This window comes from Anguilla rostrata, chromosome 14 (genome assembly GCF_018555375.3).
Source record: "Anguilla rostrata isolate EN2019 chromosome 14, ASM1855537v3, whole genome shotgun sequence".
Lineage (NCBI taxonomy): Eukaryota > Metazoa > Chordata > Actinopteri > Anguilliformes > Anguillidae > Anguilla > Anguilla rostrata.
This window is the reverse complement of record NC_057946.1, coordinates 21,591,577-21,605,881: the sequence shown is the minus strand read 5'-3', so window position 1 is coordinate 21,605,881 and position 14,305 is coordinate 21,591,577. Positions and strand designations below refer to the sequence as shown.

At 43.9% G+C, this 14,305-nt stretch overlaps 1 protein-coding gene across 16 annotated transcripts in view; it reads right to left on the bottom strand.

The window, feature by feature from the left end:
• LOC135239741 (transcription factor 4-like) overlaps positions 1 to 14,305 on the bottom strand; it is a 170,201-nt gene that overhangs the window by 60,318 nt on the left and 95,578 nt on the right. The gene's annotated exons all lie outside the window — the stretch shown is intronic.

Sequence of the window (14,305 nt, the reverse complement as noted above, 5' to 3'; positions counted from 1 at the left end):
AAAAAAGCCTCTCATTATTGCACCTGCGTGCGCCGCGGCCGGGGCTGTGATGGATGGGGCTAAGCCCAGAGCGCCGCCGCCGCTGCCGCCGCTCTCGCCGCGCGGCACGCCACCGCGCCGCTTCCTGCGCTAGGAATGCGCTGGGGGGACGCTCAGACCCGCCGAGCCCCGCTCGCTCAGAGACCGCTCCGCCGCGAAGCGCTTTGATCGGAACGCGCTCCGGTCAGCTGGACCGCGGACAGGAAAAGACCCAGAAACGACCGGGAAATAAAAGGGAAAATAAACCCTGGCATCTCCAGCCACTGAAAGGGACTAAAAATAAAAGGAGACTAAACAAAAGCACTTTCTTTCCCCTGGTGCAAGCGGCTTTTTTTTTTTTTGAAGGACACAGAAAATTGGAATCAAACGAAACAAAGACAAAATAATCCCAGTAATAGAGAAATAAACAGTAGAGCTGTAGTAGTGAACTTCTCTGTCCTCCCTGTGTTTGACCAGCTTAAATGACTGCAGATTAAGATTAAAGGTTTGCAGTGGCATTGGTGTGAAACAGACACTTATCAGACTGATTCTCCATCCATTCAACATCAGTGTACTGGCCTGGGCCTAACAGTGCACTTAAACTGCACTAGGGTGCTAAATTAACAGAAAATAAAACAGCCAAAATCCGTCATATGCAAAACGTTTAAATTGAGCCTGACGTTACCACTGGCTCTGTGAAAGTAAAATAAAAATATTACAAAAAAAAGCAAATGAAAGCGTATCAGGCTATGAAGGCAAAATCGTAAGGAAAAAAGACATAAATAAAGATGACAGTTACTGACACATTAATTTAAAACTGAGGTAAATGTTCTTTTTTCACTGAGGTGGCGAGGGTGGCTGTGTTGGGGGACACGGGGGGGGGTGGGGGTGGGGGGGGTTTGCTGTTGAAAATGGGACACTGCAGCTTTCCTTCTCTGTACACTAGATTTAACAAGTGAAGTGTGAGCGCTTGCCAAATTCCAAGCATCAGAGAGAAAAGGCAAACCTCTGGGAATAGATCCCAAATGGAACTAAATCATTTGCATATGCCGAAGCAAATGCCATTCGAGCGTACCGCTATTCCCAGAATAAACTTTAATAATTCAAGACACCTATTTTCTTACAACTCGCGGCGGCGTCGCTACCCGGTGCAATATTACGGAGAAGTCGAGGTGGGGGAGGGGCGCGATTCTCTGTATGGGAGCGTTCCTGGTTTTACAGACATTTTTTTATTTAGTTTATTGGGGTGCTGGGTGAGTTTTTCGTGAAGGTGCGGCGATGAGGGGTCGGTGGAGGGTGGACCCCCCCCCCCCCCCCCCGGCGGCGTCCCGCGAGATTAGAGCAAACGGCGCTTGAATTGGAATCGCACATTTCACTCCGATTTCATGCTCAGAGGATTTTTTACTCATTAGAAGCGCCAGTTGTCAATCTCTCTGGATTCCTCATTTGAACCCCTTTCTCTCGCTCGGGGAGTTCAAAGGGCGGAGGTCCAACACCCGGTCTTTCAAACGCTCACTTAACATATGGGATCTCTCTCCCTCTTCAGGCTTTTTAAAACAGCTCGCACGGTTCCCAAAAGCTTCAGGAGGCAACGCTATTTCAACAGCCACCAGACACAAAAATGTACAAGGAAATATTCAAACAAAAGGTGAATAGCTTCAAAAACTCAGGCACAATATGAAAACGAGGATCCTATCACGACATTGCATACTCATACACGCAAAAAAAATTCCTACAAAGGCTACGTGAAATAAATAGCGAAACACATACGAGCGTATGCATGTATTTACACACATTTGTACATGTGTGTACGCACACATCTACAGAGACTCTCACAGCATGCCACGTCACGTGACACCTTCCCACCAATGGCAGAGCGGCGGAGGAAAACTGAGCGACTCGGCGAACACGGCACCCTTGACTAACCTAGCCGCAATAAACAAACGGCAACAACAAACCCAAAGAGGATACTTAAAAAAAACAACAACAACAGGAAACGACCGAATCCAGCACGGCGCGGCGGTCGCTACGCGCGGAACGCGCCGGGAGAAGCCCCCCGTCCTCTCGCTCTGAGCCGCAGCGTGCCAATCAGACGCGCAGACGCGTTCCACAAAGGCCTCCAGCAGCCGAGTGCGGTCACGGGGCTGAGAAGTGGCCGGGTCCAAAGAAACATCGACCCTCAAACGCCAGGGCTCAGCTGGTCTAGTGGAGAAAGCCCAGCGCGAAACATCACTCCGGACCCGACCGACGCCTGTAGCCGTCCTGCACTTCACGAATGACTCGTTTAAAAGCAAGATTGTAGGGAACTCGCTACTTAATTACAGAGCTATGTCTAAAGGCAAACACTGCAGCACAAATCTTTGCGAATATTTCACGGAGACAGCTTGAAGAAGCGTAATATATTGCAGGGACAGAGGAATGTATAATTTCACTCTGCGCGTAGAGATATTATGTTCACAAAAAAAAAAAAAAAAAACAAGTTATACATGAACACACAGCATGACATGCACCTGCACACACTGGAAAAGATAAGCAACACAGGGACGTGTGTGAGCATTTCAGAGAAAATTCATACAAGGATTTCAGAAAATAATATGGACTAAATGGTGTGGTTTAGATGCTTATGGAATGTGAATACTCCCAGAACCTTTAAAATTAGATCAAATATTTTTTTTAAAAATCCATCAATCAAAATAATCGTATAAATCAACCATAAATCCTCTTTTAAGTTTGATTTATAAAGACACCTAATGAATACAAAACACCTTGAATATAAGTGCTTTGTATGTGAAATCAAGTCCTCCTCCACATGCTCTGTAGTACGCATACACACACACATACACACACACACACCCCAAAGAGCTGCATAAAAATGCATATCCCATTGTGTTTACAATCAGCTTTATTTCACTGTATGCAATGTAATCACAGGATCACACAAACGCTTTCTTAAACAAAACAAAACCAGGGAAAACGGCTAGAATAAGCCCCACTTTGTTTTAATGAACCGATTTGAATTTTATACCAACCTTAATTCAATTTCACATATTACAGACCAAAAACATCCAGTGCTGAAAGTGTTAATTTGCAGAGGCAGCATAATTAAGGAGAGCATTAATGATTAGGAAAAGAAAATGATTCAGCCCCACTATATAAGAGAGACGCATCACTCCCACTTTCAAAACAATTTCTGCTGTAACTGTTCAATAATTTGAGCAAATGTTAGGATTTCAAATCTTGCATTATTTGCTCAAATGTGTCCGAGGGTACGTCCAATTGTAATCTTCAAATGGCATTCATCAAGCAGGGCTTCAGATTCTGACAAACATTAAACACAGTAAGGAGGCAATTATGTATGCATGATTTAATCTGCAACTAATTAATATGCAAATGTATTCATATGTTAGTTACTAAATTAAAAATGCAAAGCAGCCCTTATGGTGATTCTGTGATTTCTGCACAAACAGAACATTTGAAAATAAAAAGGAAAAAATAAACTTTCCGAAGTTTTAACTCCACTTTAGCAGACCTGTTGCACATGAGAACATATACATGAATCTGCGTCTATAATGTGTACATCTATAAGGGCCTGTACTGGTTTTAATTAAGCTGCTCCAAAAAAAAAAAAAAGGGAAAAAAAAATTTGGCTCAAGCACAATGAAGCTGAAGACAGCAGCAGAAGCCAACGCTGAGAATCGCAAATCCGCCCGGCGCACAGAGCCGCTATTCCCCACCAATAACCTGGCGCTCCGCTGCATCTGATTCATTTCAGGTGGATCAAATCAAGGCTTTGTTAAGCCCCTCTACCTCATTAGTATAAGGCACGCTTACCTGCCTCGTTCTCCACAATCAACACCAGTACGAAATGGCAATTAGCACTTTCAATCTGTGATGTTTTAAGTCAACAGTGGGACCGCGGTATGGGGACTGACGGCAGCCATGCCCCTGCCCATCGCCGAACAAAGCTAGCTGGGCGGCGCTGGCATGGGCGCGGGCGCGGGCACGGACGCGGGCACGGCGCTGTACCCGCGCCGGTCCTGACCACGCCGAGGCCCTCTCTTTAACGAGGCCGGAGCGGGGTTAGCGGGGTTAGCGGGTTAGGGGAGGGGGAGCGCGTCATAGTGACCGAGCAACAAAAGCTCGCCGTTCTTCCCGGCTACGGGGCGTGCATGGAGCTCGAGACCTCCCCCCACCCCCTAACCCCTCTGTGCCCCCCCCATTACCCACACACAGCACCCCCTCACAAAAAACACACACACACACAGCACCCCCTCCCAAAAACACACACACACACACACACAGCCCTCCAAAAACACACACACACACACACACACAGAGCCCCCCCTCCCAAAAAATACACACACACACACACACACACACACAGAGCCCCCCTCCCAAAAAATACACACACACAGAGCCCCCCTCCGAAGCCCCAGCCCCCAGCCCTGGCATTGTGCAGAGCAGAGGGTGCTGCTGCCTGCTTTTACACTCCCAGTAAATCAGCCTCATTCAGACCTGCTGTCTACGTGGGGGGAATAAACGCAGCAGCACATGAAACACACACTCGGGCACGGCTGGGGCACGGCTGGGGCACTGCCAACCACGCAGCCCTTCACTCAGAGTCCTCTTTATACAGCACACACACTGACAGCCAGCGAGGAAACAGCACACAGCTCTCAGCTTTAAAGTTCCACAGCAGAACTACAGCGGCATCAAATATAGCCTAGCTATAGTTATACAGCCTTAATGCAAGAACTACTACTACTACTACTATTATTATTATTATTATTATTATTATTATCAATCTCAATCTCATTATTATTATTATTATTATTATTATTATTATTATTAATTGGGTTATTATAATTTAAACATTTTTATTGGTATTATTATAATAATTATAATAAATAATAAATAATAATAATAATAATAATAATAATAATAATAATAATAATAATAATAATAAAGAAAACTGTCATTCATTAGATTTGGTGAATGCCCCGTAGAAAAAGCCTTCTCTAGACTTATCATTTGCAGGTATATCGTTTCACCTTGGAAAGATCCAAATGGCACAACAGATTTTTATAAACATGCGTTTAAATTTTTAAAAAAAAAATTTCCACAACTTTCTTTCTGATTTTTAGCTTTAATTTAATTTATAAAACGGCACTAATGACAACACAGGTGTACATGACTCATACACTGATGCTTTAAACATGGATCAAAGGGGATTTATAAAATGTAGTTCTTAAAAATTTGTACTGAAAAATTATTAGCGAATACATATCAAATAAATACAGCGCAAACAGGCAAATACACACACACACACATATATATATATATATATATATATGAGACAAACAACAATAACAATAACATGGATAACAACATTGCCTCAGTCTACAGAAACAGATGCTACATGGAGCTCTTTGGCCACTCTGTGCACTGGACACACAGACACCTGGGGCTATATTCTCCCAGCTATTCCCGCTAGTCAGTTCCATCTCTCAGGCACATTTTTAAAAATAGAATGTGGGGGGAAAAACAGCTTAAAAAAAAAACACAGAGAACATGAAACGCTTCCTCCAGTTATTCGGATGTGTGCGCAAATGCAGTTCAGTCGAGACAGACAAGGGAATACTCTGATGTTTGGGACAACTGATGAAAGATCTGGGGAAAAGGCCGAATATAGCAAGCCAGTGCCGCGGTACAGAATGGCACTGAGTGGCTTTCAGTGTGGGTGAGTCAGGCTCACTGGCGCTAGCCATAGCAGGACTGATAATGAAGGGTGACAGAGGTCCACATGAAATGAAACCGCAACCTGCTTCACCGCTAACTCGGAGTGAACAGATTCAGCCAGTATGAGTTTCCTCCTACCTTTTCTTGCCATTTTTAATCATTAATTTGCTCCAGCAATTGCCAAATTCACAACGTTATGTTAAAATAATAATTTGTTCATTGTAATTAAGCGCTTTGACACTGACACTGAGCCAGGGTGTCAGTTTCCGATGCATGTAAGAACACTGCGGCCCTGCCCCAAGGAACACTGTTTTTCTTCTTTCTCATTTCCCATACGCTATCACAGCCATAGCAAGTCTCACTAATTTGTATTAAAAGAACCTTATGAATCACACTGCTCAATGCTTATAAGTTAATATGCATAATAAACAGTGTAGAGGGCTGAGTAATGACATGGCTCCAGTGAAATAGGAGGGTGTGTGAGTGCAGACGCGCGGTCGGCGTGGACAGGCTCTGCAGTCCGATCCCCGGCTCACGTGTCGCGGAGCTGCACGACCTGGCCACAGACGTCATATATTTACTGCGATATGGAGGGGGCTTCGGACCGCGCGGATCGCGGTTAAACCGCCACGGCCAGACCCGGGGTGAGGACACCTGCCAAATTTACGGAGTCCCACACGCACCCCTGCATATCCAGGCCTGTTCGCCCGCTTTTCTGCTCCCGACTTCCTCCTCAGAGGAAATGGACTCAATTTCCTTTATGTACAGCACAATGATGAGCACATCTACAGCGGGCCCCTCCAGGACAGAGTCAGCAAGCTCACAGCTCAGCTTTAAAGAGAACGGAAGGAGAGGCTGATGCTATTAAACATGGGTACTATGCACACACATACATGTCTGTATATGTATATATATATATATATATGTGTGTGTGTGTGTGTGTGTGTGTGTGTGTGTGTGTAGAAAGACATAGAAAGAAAGGATGAAACAGACAGGGTACGTGTTCTGGCTTTTGTTTTCACATTATTCAAGTCTCTGAGTGTTCTTCCCAAAGAGACTTGAATATTCTGAAAAAAATCATCTTCAATAATAGTTTCAAAAGGATACAAGGCAAAACTAACCAAACAAACAAATCAGCTCATATTAACAGAAAGCTGTATTATTATTGTAATTATAATTATAATAATTATAATAATATTTATTATTAATGAATAATACTACATATTATTATTATGTCCACATTAGTGCTCACAGCCTCTTTTCAATGTGTTGTATGCAGGTCATATATACAGCAGCACCAGTTCTCTATGCAATGCTAAACTTCCATATTATATGTGATCCCATAAAACAAACTAACTGTAATATATTATTCCTGACAAATTTCTAGTGGTTATCCATTCTTCACACTGCAAACAATTCATTAATAATTAAAAAGCAATCACTGCACCTTTTAATTTCTGTGTTCTCTAATAATAATCCATTACTTTCAATAATAGAAGTACATATTTATTTCAAATACAGAAACACTTGTTCAAAAACTGATGGCATTAATCTAAAATAATCTACAGTTGTATAGCATGATCACTGAAATAAAAATCCAATTCAATTTAATGTGTAATATAAATAAATATTTGAATCATCAAAAATAATAAGAAATGAATATAAACCAATGGAAAATGTTTCCGTAGACCAAAAATCTTCAGTGCAAGCCGTCTACTCCGACATGGGCTTGCTTGGCACCTTCAACTGAGCACTTAATGTGGGGACACATTTTCTAATACTTAATTCAAACTTTCAGATTAAACAGACCATTTTTACATCAAGTATACTAAACATTCGCGTTAAATGATTGTAGTAGAGTCAAGTGCGGATTTTTTTATTTTACTTAATATCCCCTTGCTGTCTGTAAAGATTTTATTATGTGAGGAAAAAGCACATCACAGCACTGAATTTCTGCAGTGGTTTCTACCTCACGTAGTTTGAAAATAAGTGAGAATTTTAAGCGATTTCCTTCGTGCATTTTATGTGTGGCATGCCGAGCTCCTCCTGACAGCACAAGGAATTCATCAATGTATTTTTTTTTTTTGTGGGGGGGGGGTGGGGGTATTGTGGCCAAAAGTCTGGAATGTAAAGGGGGGGCTCTCGATTTGCAGCGCGGACCCCAACTTTGCACCCGGCGGACATGAAACAAAAGTTCTCTTTGTACTTTGTCACTGGCAAATAAACAGCAGTGCGCGCTTCTCAACTGCCGGCTCCCAGTAATGCAATTAGCACAGAACCTCACAAAATGGCCGCTGCGCGCGCTGACGTTGCAAGCCGCGGTCTGGCCCCCGAAACGCAGGCGGCGCTCCGCGTTTGGCCGAGGGCAGGAGCAGAGGCGCGTGGAGGCGGACGGTCGGAGGCCCCTTCCGCTCCTCGGCTAACGCGTTTAAGCACGGCGCGAGGCCGGGGGAACGTCGCAGGTTCCCCGCCGCCGTCTCCCCGCTCCTCTCTGCAGGTGCCTGCGCGCCTCGTCCTCCACTTCTTGAGTCGCAGCCCGTCTGGTCAGGCTCTGCGCGTTTAAAACTGTCCTAAAACCCCTTCGGGACGAGCTTCCAGAGGCTGTTTCAGATTTAAGATTCTTTTACCTCCCCTCACACACTGTGTTTAAGAACGAGTGCATTTCTCAGCGAAAATACCACTAAGAAAGTGACACATGAGCAAACATAACAGTCATCAACACTGCTCTTCTTCCGTAACTATTAATCCAACGACGACTGAAAACATTTCAAAAATTATAAACTGGATGGATTACAGCGATACAATTCAATTTAAATGATGTGATTACAATAAGATAAAAATCTCAAAATCATTTGCGAGCTCATAGCTAATCTGTGGTGCATCAAACAAAATCAAATATTTTGCACAGAAGGCAAATGTCACACATTTAGTTCCACAACTATAATTTTTTGAGTCATCCTCTCTTTTGGATCGACCAAGCAAAAGCCAACAAATAAAGGCTAACATTTATTTTACACAGAGACCGTTTGCCGAGCATTAATATTATTCTCAAACATCGCTGTTATTTCCAGAGGGATATGGTCAAGCACACACAGATGTTTCTTTCATTTCGTTTTTTTCCCCCCAAATATCACAAGGTCATCTCATGCTACATTCCCTCCTAGAACATTCTGTGACTCCTTCATTTGGGGTTAGCGCCGTTCGTTCAGACAAAAAAAAAAAAAAAAAAGGGGGGGGGGGTGGAAATGGTCTGACTGCTGGTCAGGTAAATCAAAGTCAGAATGAAAGACAGGTGTTTTCCCTTCGCTCATATGGATATAGTGTGCCATCGCAGCAGTGGGAATGCATGCGCCTGTATCAAAGCGTTTAAGGTACAGTATGCTCCCCTGCCGTAAAAAGAAGAAAGCCCTTCAGGAATGAAGTGAGCGCGGCGTTGGATCAGATAAATCCGTCTGCTCATGGACAGCGATCCGGGGGGGGGGGGGGCAAGCGGACGCGGAAGAGAAAGTGATATCAGAGTCCGCTTCCGCTCGGATTCGCGAAAGTCCGTGGCGGGATAGCGAGGCGATTAGCGACGTGTCGGGAGGTTCCTCTGGGGCCCGCGCCGCAATGGCGGGAGAGCGGGCCGACGGATAATGACGCTCTCTCTAGCGCAGCGAGGGGCGCCGGCTCGCTCAGCGGGCTCCATACCAGCCAGCGCAGAGGCCTTTCTGTACGGAGGGAGCCCTTTCTGTACGGAGGGAGCCCTTTCTGTAGGGAGGGAGCCCTTTCTGTACGGAGGGAGCCCTGTCTGTAGGGAGGGAGCCCTTTCTGTACGGAGGGAGCCCTTTCTGTAGGGAGGGAGCCCTTTCTGTAGGGAGGGAGCCCTTTCTGTAGGGAGGGAGCCCTTTCTGTAGGGAGGGAGCCCTTCTGTAGGGAGGGAGCCCTTCTGTAGGAGGAGCCCTTCTGGGGAGGAGCCCTTTCTGTAGGAGGGAGCCCTTCTGTAGGGAGGAGCCCTTTCTGTAGGGAGGGAGCCCTTTCTGTAGGGAGGGAGCCCTTCTGTAGGGAGGGAGCCCTTCTGTAGGGAGGGAGCCCTTTCTGTAGGGAGGGAGCCCTTTCTGTAGGGAGGGAGCCCTTCTGTAGGGAGGGAGCCCTTTCTGTAGGGAGGGAGCCCTTTCTGTACGGAGGGAGCCCTTTCTGTAGGGAGGGAGCCCTTTCTGTAGGGAGGGAGCCCTTTCTGTAGGGAGGGAGCCCTTTCTGTAGGGAGGGAGCCCTTTCTGTAGGGAGGGAGCCCTTTCTGTAGGGAGGGAGCCCTTTCTGTAGGGAGGGAGCCCTTTCTGTAGGAGGGAGCCCTTTCTGTAGGAGGAGCCCTTTCTGTAGGAGGGAGCCCTTTCTGTAGAGGCCCTCTGTGGGAGAGCCCTTTCTGTAGGAGGGAGCCCTTTCTGTATGGAGGGAGCCCTTTCTGTAGGGAGGGAGCCCTTTCTGTATGGAGGGAGCCCTTTCTGTACGGAGGGAGGCCTTTCTGTACGGAGGGAGCCCTTTCTGTACGGAGGGAGCCCTTTCTGTAGGGAGGGAGCCCTTTCTGTAGGGAGGAGCCCTTTCTGTAGGGAGGGAGCCCTTTCTGTAGGGAGGGAGCCCTTTCTGTAGGGAGGGAGCCCTTTCTGTAGGAGGAGCTTCTGTGGAGGGCCCTGTCTGTATGGAGGGAGCCCTTTCTGTATGGAGGGAGCCCTTTCTGTACAGAGGGAGCCCTTTCTGTAGGGAGGGAGCCCTTTCTGTAGGGAGGGAGCCCTTTCTGTACGTGGCCCCTGCTCCCGCGTCTCTCCCCCTGTGATGAAAGAGACGGCGGCAGACGCGCAGGACGGCGGACATTCCTGCGTCCCCGTGCTCCGAGAGCCGCTCGCCGTCTCTCCATCCGCATGTCCCGAGAGAAAAACCCCAAAATTTGGCAAAATTTGGCCCTCTCTCTACTTTCAGGAAGTCCGCCTAAAATCACCGATTATGGTTGATTACGAATACAACGTTCAGTCATCGCGGGCGCTGTGCTTGCGACCCGCCGCCTTTTTTAAGGCTTTAGGTTGAGCCGTGGCGAGTCCAGACTGGCCAGCTGGACCGGAGCTCAATTAAGTTTATGTTGCCTGCTGGATGGCTGGGGATCCACCGCGCGACTGCAGAGAATCCAGGGCACTCCGCGCCGTGCGGCTCCATTGTCTGAAAATGTCATTGCGCAACATATGCTAACTGCGTTGCACAAACCACAAGAGCACAGTTAGGCGGCAATAAACTATCCAAGCCACATAAACCTGCGGTGTCCGTGCCTTTTAAAATGCATAAACTCGCAATTTGTCTTCATAACAAAAAGCAATACGCGTGATGTAACCTAAGCACAAAACAAACACGCCTGAAAATTGTCAAGTGTTTTTCTTGGTGCCATTTTTTGAATAATCCAGTTGAAGTGACAGGGGAAGAACCCTATTAATTTGTTTATCTTTTACCCATTTACCAACATGAGGAAAGATGATTTATTGAGACATAACCATGTGGTATCAAATAAAGCTAGTCGACATATTGAATGAATGCAGCTGAGGGTTAGACAGGCACATTTGGAATGGAGTGAGAACCACTTATAGCTGTAACAAGCAAAAAAGATACTGCTTTTTAAATGTTATCTGAAGAAAGCAATCATATTTTTTTCTGGACAAAAAGAAGCTAGACCAAAATTAAAAAAAACAATATTTTACAAGATGGGGACTCTAGGGGTAAGACCAATCTCAGGTTTTTCCAAAGACCTACCTAGAAAGATTAAACTGACAGTTAATGTGTAATGCCTGACAAGTCCTGAAGGGGGCAGAAAAGCTCAGGAAACAGGCTTAATGTGCACAGATTACAACCCTATTGTGCCTTCTGGTAGACCTAGCTTAATTTAATTAACGCTGTCTACTTTAAACAAAATCAGATATGAACTCCAAGGTACAAAAATAGCCAACATAAAGGAATAGCAAGACAAACTCACAGCCTTAATTGAGGTCTTCAAAAAGACAAGCCTAATTCTCAACATTATTTCCTGTTAAAATCTTCAGTTCATAACAAAGACACAAGAGTATCTCAGAAGAATCACATGTATGTGGGAGCATGTATTACCCCCCCCCCCCCCCCTACACACAGATACATATGCACTGCACAGATATGTTTTTAGTGTCTGTGAGTGTGTGTGCGTGTGTGCATGTTCATGCGTGTGTGAATATATACTCTATATATGCACAAACACATGTACGCATATACAAATACACACACAGTATACGTATAAATAACAGTTGATCCCAATAGTTAACTGTGTGCAAGCACTTACGTATATATATATATATATATATATATGAGGAAAAAAAGGTAAACACAACAGATCAGCAATGACACATACTGACACATTCGTCAGTAGTCAACAGGAAAGCCAAATATTTACATAGGCCTTATTTCCACACACCTATGAAATTATCATTTTCACTCACAGAACCAAAGTCCCTTCGCCTGGGATGATGGAAGAAAAGCAAAGACGATGTGGTAATGCGTAACTGTAAACTCGGGGTCTGCCGAAACGACAACATGGCTCAAAAGCCACCCGCAAAAGAAGCTGCACATCTTATTTCACTCAGTATGCAGGGAATATAATGGAGTGCATCCCTAGTATGCCTTCGACATGTAGACCAATTTATAGCGATTTGAAAGGACAACATCACTGTAAAACCAATAAATAAATAAATAAAGACAAAAATAATCTAAGCAGAAACCGCACTGCATCTAATGTGAACTAATTTCCTTTTGATTACCACATTATTCCAAGGTTTCTCTCAAGTGACAGCGTAATTGTAGTTTAAGTAAATTAACTTCACAAACATTTTGGCTTACAATAGTGTGGTTTGTGAACCGGGAGAACGACTTCAAGGACAAGGGGGGAATTAGGGAAGTTACAAAGGCTCCATGTCAAGGTACACCCGGCAACGCAAGGTCAGATGACAAGTGTCTGGTCATTTCCGCAATAACATTCAAAGCCTCAAGACTTGTGTCCAAGGCTGAATTTCCTTCAGGAAAGTTATTTTAAAAGTGACTCCATTTTTAAACAGAGTGTAAAGTGGTCAGAGTAATTTCATATTGAAATCATTACTCCGTTAAGAGAGGTTAAGTCACATACATATTGGTACAGGTGTACAGATAAGAACAGAAGCAAATGTTACGAGCAGCGAATACTTCCTTTCTGATTTACCTCTGCTCTCTACTCTTACAGGGAAATGACCGTAAGGATTTTGGGCAGGAACTATAATCAGCCACATTGGAGAAAAGAAGGATCTGCGTTTACTCTTGACTTTCACTATTGCAGAGGAGAGAGCGCAGTCGTTTGGCGAAAAGCAAACATTGCATTTATGTGCGTTGGTTACACATTACATACTTAGGTTTATGTGCTCTGTGTGTTATTTCAACCAGGAATATGACAAAACACCTATTGTTATTTTTTCAGTGCTACTAATAAAAATATATCTAATATTTGTCTAAAAGCAAGCTCTAACAAAACTAAAATAAATAATGAGTCTGTAATATCAATTAATAAATTCTGATATATACAAATATAATAATAGTAATAAATTCTTAAATTATAAAACGATCCACTATTTTATCATTTGAAGATTTCAGTTTCTTGAATGAAAAAGTATGTAACGTTTTCATACAAAATATTGGGCAATGTTTCTTTCAATGTGATGCGCACTACATTTTTAAATGGAAATATGTGTTGCATTTGTACAAAATATTTTTGCCACTAGCAGTTAGAATTATTACCATAAGATTTGAAGGCCTTAATGGTTCACGTTTGGAATTTTAATCCATTTCAATACTTCCACTCAAAATTGTTTTGATAAATATTTATCAAATGTAAAGAACAACTGTATTTGACAAAAGAAAAAGAAAAAAACGCACGACACTAAATACATGACAAATAATTTCTCGTCCCAGAAATGCAGAAATCGCTGTTTTTGCAAATCAATGATCACCTCGAAGTCATGCATTCCTTTACAATTAGGCACCCTTTACAATTTTGGTAGATATTTTCAACTAAAATAATACTGACCTAATGATGTTTAAATTCTTTGTTAAAACTTATGTGGAACTACTACAATATCCACTAAGGTTTACCTTTGTAGGTAGATATGTAGATGTAGGTTTCCTTTTTCCAACAAACACTGATATACTAAAAGAATGTAACAAGAATAACAAGATGACCAAGACCCCAAGGGTCCATTGGATGAGTACGTTTTTACTTTTGGTCAGACACTTCAGCTCTGTGTTCAGGGCAGTACAAACGCAACTTAACAGCAAGAATAAAAAGGAGGATTGCAACTTCTTACAAGCACACAATACCTGTGTCCTGTAAACATGTCAATGATATGGCAGAAACAATTATAACAACACCTTAACGGACATCACACGTTTTAAACGCAAAGCTGGAGAATTCACAGAATTTTTTTGGTCAAAACTCAGACAACTGTGAAACCTCAGATCCCCACTTGAGCCCAACCTCCGCGAT